Source organism: Ricinus communis, chromosome 1 (genome assembly GCF_019578655.1).
Source record: "Ricinus communis isolate WT05 ecotype wild-type chromosome 1, ASM1957865v1, whole genome shotgun sequence".
Classification (NCBI taxonomy): Eukaryota; Viridiplantae; Streptophyta; class Magnoliopsida; order Malpighiales; family Euphorbiaceae; genus Ricinus; species Ricinus communis.
The window spans coordinates 31992578-31998111 of NC_063256.1; the positions used below are offsets into that span (position 1 = coordinate 31992578).

General features: G+C 31.8%; 1 non-coding gene across 1 annotated transcript; it reads right to left on the reverse strand.

Annotated features, from left to right (window-relative positions):
- Nucleotides 1–5107: 5107 nt before the first annotated feature.
- On the reverse strand, nt 5108–5214 carry LOC112534501. Its single transcript, XR_003078790.1, has one exon. It is a non-coding gene; the product is annotated as a small nucleolar RNA R71 (small nucleolar RNA).
- Nucleotides 5215–5534: the final 320 nt, after the last annotated feature.

Consider the following 5534-nt stretch of genomic DNA (forward strand, 5'->3'; position numbering starts at 1 on the left):
TAGGACCCATTAATTTGGATTTCTCATTTCCTAATTGGCATCCATGTTACTATTCTCATTGCTTAATTTTGACAAACAACTAAATTAGGCTAAAATTACACTCGATTTGCTAAATTGATAATTTTTAAAGAATTCACCAAAATAGCAAAATTTCATAAAGTTTTGGATTATTTAGGCTATTAGGTCGTGAATATTAGTTTCTTTAATTGGTTCTTAGATATATGTAGAAGTTGGCATATGAAAGTACTCGATAGTCTAGATAATAAAAATATTAAAATTCTAGATAAAATATTTACACCATATAAATGTTCAAATGGAAGAGTAGAACAATCCATACATCCTCTTAATAATACAATAGAAATTAGTGGAAAGTCTAAAGCAGTCCCATTCAAAACTAGACCTTTAAGAGTACAAATAAATCCATTACTTTAGTATCTTTAGGTACTCTAATAAACCAAAATAGCTATACTAATTTACATTTGCTAACACATGGGGAGACAAAGAAAGAGAATTAAATAAAAAATACAAACAATAGAAAATATGTTATTTAAAACTATTTTAAATAAACTAATAAATACAAAAATAAATAAACCAATTATATCCATAAGGGAAGAACCATCCTTTAAATTAGGAAACGATGGAGATGAATTTATAGGAGAACTAATGAATAAGATAGCTAAGATAAGTATAGTAGGAAAAATACCTTAGATAATTGTTTTCTCTAAACAAATAGATGATATAAACCAATTAGAAGAATTGGATGAATACCAATTGAAAGAATTAGAAAATACATTCACAACTAAACTAAATAAAATATCAAACTTTTGAAATAATAAATATTTTAGAAATAGGAATTTTGGACCTATACTAATTTACTTAATAGAGAATTATTGCATGAGACTCTCACTAATAGATTTAAGATTGGAAAGAAATTCAAATGAGATATTTTGTTGAAGATGATGGAAACAAATTAAGAGAATAGAACTAGATGGTTTCTTTGATTACTAAGTTTTAAATACTTTAAGGCATATGGTAATATATGCTTGTGCACTTAAAAAAGCTACAAATAATACTGATAAATGAGTATGCGAAGCAATAATTAAAGGTTTTATGGGTCAACTTAGAGATTGGTGGGATAATTACTTAGATCTTGAAGGAATGAATGAAATTTATAATGCTAGAAAGGAAGTTATAACCACCCAAACAATGTCAGCTACCCCTATTTATAATGTCACAGAAATAGGAGAAAGTATTGTATCAATATAATAAGAATTATCATCATCTACTACTAGAGAAGTGCAATCTATAAAGTATGAGTCTGATGCAACTAACACATTAATGATAATATTCCAACATTTTATAGGAAGCATGAATACTATGACTAATAGAAATAATGAATTATTATTAAATATGAAATGTCAAACTATGACAAATTTGCAATGGTATATAGATACATTTTTTAGCTAGAGTAATGAATAATTCATATTGTAATAGTTCATTTTGGAAAGAAAAATTCTTATATGGTTTACCTACATTATTTGATGAGAAAGTTGGGATGCAGATAAAAAATAATATGGACTAATATTTATGATAAATGTACTTATATAGATTTAATAATTGAGATAAAAATTGAAGGTATAGTAATATATACAAATTTAAAATTAAATAAATAAATTAAAAAAAGAAAATATAAATAGTAAAAGAGAATTATGACAATTTTGTGAACAATTTGGTTATAATAGTACAATTCCTTATCCTAGAATGAAAATTTCAATTAAACAAAATAGGGTTACTAGAAAATGTCCTTATAAAGAATATTTTAAGAAAAGTAGATTTTCATCGCAAAATAATAATTCCAAAACAGAAACTTCAAAGCCTAAGAAAAATCCACCTGTTTGTTTTAAATGTGGAAAAGTAGGACATTACAGTAATAAATGTAGAACTAAAAAAAATCAACTTAATATATATGTGAAGGATTAAAAAAGTAATTATTAAGAATAATGTTAGAATCTCCTAAAGAAGAATCCAAGAAAGATAAAGGATTGAATGAAATTGAACTTGATAATAAGAGTCAGAGTTAGATACTGATAGTGATAGTAAAAAATCATGTGATAGAAATTTTATTTGTGAAATATGTACTCTAGAAAATCTACACTCACTTAATTTATATGTTTTAGTTAGAGAAGATAACTTCATATTAGAAATTATAGATAAAATAGAGGATTTCGAAAAAAGAAAAGATATTTTATTTAAGTATGTAGAAATAGTCCAAACGTCAAAGAAGGATAAAAATATTATAATAGAGAAAATGATAGAGCCTCCTGCATATAAATTCAAAACTATAATAAACAAAATACAATGCCACAATTTGAAAAAAGACATTACTTTATACGATTTAAAATATGAAGTAAATGAAATGAAAAAAATCAAAAAAACTTAAAACTAGAATTTAGGTTATAGAATTACAAATAATATATTCATAAGGAAGACAAGAAGATGAGCAAATATCTCAAGAATTTAATGAATTATTAGGGCAATATCACGATTCTGATAATAAGATTTTAAATTCCCTAACTAAGATAATCTTATAAGTAGTATAGTCCTATAACAATTATTGTAAATGAGAAATATAGGTTTTTATGTATAGCCCTTATTGATTCAAGGACTGAACTTAATTGCATACAAGAAGGATTAGTACCTTCCAAATACTTTGAGAACCATCCAAGTTCTTAGAGCGGCTAATCAACAAAAATCAAACTATCGAATATAAATTATCTAGTGCTACAATATGTAATAATAATATATGCATAAAACCAGTCTTTTGTAATGATAAAAGATATTGGTAAGGCATTCATATTAGGAAAATCCCTTTTTAGATGAAAAAAGTTAGATGAAAATATATAAGTATAAGTGATATGCATTGTTTTATACATGTTTATATGCACAACTACTTCCATTTTTTATGCATAGTTATCTTGTTTTATGCCAGAATCACCTGTGTTTTGGTTCCTTTCATATTTCAGGTGATTATTGATAGACATTATCAGTAGTCGAGGGAAATACGTGTAAATATAGACCAGAATCCATCAAAATTGAGCAAGGGCTACCAATTTAGATTGAGCACGACCTGGACTCTGGCCATGCTGAACCATCAACACTTGACCCTCAAGAGTGTCATTTTGGCACGGTTTTTGAGGCCAGCACGGCCTCCATCACAGCCCATGGTGGCTTAGCACCGATGAGGGCAAAGCCAGGAAGAACACCTAATTTGCGGGACTAGGAGGTTCAGTATGGCCTGGCCTCCTCCCGTGCTGACCAACACGGGCTTGAACATGACAGTGCTGGGAGAATTATATAGGCAAATTCGAATTGTTTAGCTAGGGTTCAATTTTTTGACTTGATTTTTGACATACATGCACGAGCCACCCTTTTCTAAACTTCGATATTCGACTTTGAGAGACTATTTCGCCTATTAAAGGAAGGATTCCATTGGTTTAAACATCACATTGAAGATCAAGAGTAGATTTAAAGGCATTCAAGAGGTAATTTAGGGTTCATCATTCAGATTTAGGGATTTAGGGCTTTTCATCCGACTTGAAGAAGAAGGGTGTACAAGCTTTCAAATTGCTTTTCTGTATTTGTTCCTTACTTTGTGTTGCTTATTAGCATGAGTAGCTAGAATTGTTGAACCTATTAGGATTCTTATGTTGTTGGATTGCATTTAATGTTTGTGAGACTTTGATTTCAATGCTTGTTTCTTCTTGCTTTCATTATTAATGAGAAATCACATTATTCATGAGATGTTGTGAGTTGTGGTGTTTAGATTACTTTTATGTAATTGAGAGGTTCATTTAGCAATTGGAAATTTTAATAGCAAGAACTGGTTAATGATCACTTAGAGATAAGAGTAATTGACTAGCTGGATTAAGAATTAACAACTCTTAATAGTGATGGATTTATTCTTAAGGCTAACCTAAAATCAATCCTTAGGAAGACATTCCATTGTTTAGGTTCTTAGGTTTAGGGATTCGATGTTTTCGAGAGGGATATCAGATTCAATTTAGAATTCGCTCACGGGTAATCGCAATTGGTAATCAATATAATCTATACCTTCATTAAAATTCAACTAGCTTAGGTCCCCTTGGTTTTGCTTTTTCCTTTGATTGTTTCATGAAATCCTTTCAGACTGTCTGACAGTTAGTTAATCATTTTGCTTGCATCTAATCATAGAATAGTAACTTCATCGATTTTGTTAAGGTTATATATCATAAGATGCTGCAGTAGTTCTAGGATCACCCTTTCCCGAGAATACGACCTTGATACACACCGTTAGTGCATCGATAGGTTCACTGCTAGTCTGCATCGATAGGTTCACTGCCTTAGATTGTAGCTACATAAATAACCTATCATTTTTTGGCGCCATTGCCGGGGAACTTTTGTGTGAACTAGAGTGAATTTGTGTTTGTGGTAATCTAGACATTTTTTATTTTCTATCTTTTCATTTTTTTTATTCTTTATTATTTTATTCATTCATGTGTTCTTTGGTTGCTGCCTTTTAATTTCAGGTAGTTTATGACTAGGAACTATAATCCTACTACTGTAGACCCTCTTGCTGAACTAGAGCAATCCCTCCGTCTTTTGAGGAAGCGTATGCAAGAAGAAGAGCAGGCGCGGATAGAGATTAAAGCCCCTGTGAATAGACCAGCAGGGATGGGAGACAATAACCAGGCTGCGGATGAAAACAGGATAATGTACGAGTTTCTAGACCTTTTCTTGAGGGGACACAGATGAGTATATTGCAACCACTAATGGCAACCAATAACTTTGAAATAAAGTCGAACGTGATACAAATGGTCCAAAATAGTGTACAATTTAGGGGACTGCCGAGCGAGGACCAAACGCTCATATAGCCAACTCCTTGGAGTCCTGCGACACTTTCAAGATAAATGGAATGACTGATAATGCCATTCGATTGAGGCTGTTTCCTTTTTCTTTGAGAGACCAAGCGAAAAGATGGCTGCAGTCACTCCCAGCCAACACTATTACGACATGGAGATCGTTGGCTGAGAAGTTTTTATATAAGTACTTTCCTCCTCCTAAAATTGCTAAATTGAGAAATGATATATCTTCTTTTATGTAGTTTGATGACGAGAGCATGTATGATGCTTGGGAGAGGTACAAAGACTTGCTCCGATGTTACCCGCACCACGAACTACCAGTATGGATGCAGGTTCAAACCTTCTACAGCGATTTGAACATAGCTATTAGGCAGATGGTAGATGCTGCAACAGGTGGGGCCCTGAATAGTAAGATGCCGGAGCAGGCGCAAAATCTAATAGAGGAGATGGCCATGAACAACTACTAGTGGCAATCCTCTAGGAGTCAACTAGTCAAGCAGGAAGTGGTCAACTACCAGACTCCACACTTTGGTACCAAGTGGAGCTTCCGACCAAGAAATTATACCGACAGATCTTGGGTTCATGCGGCCGGATAAGCAACGAGTTTTGCCATGGTCAGCACTATGGTGTAAACTG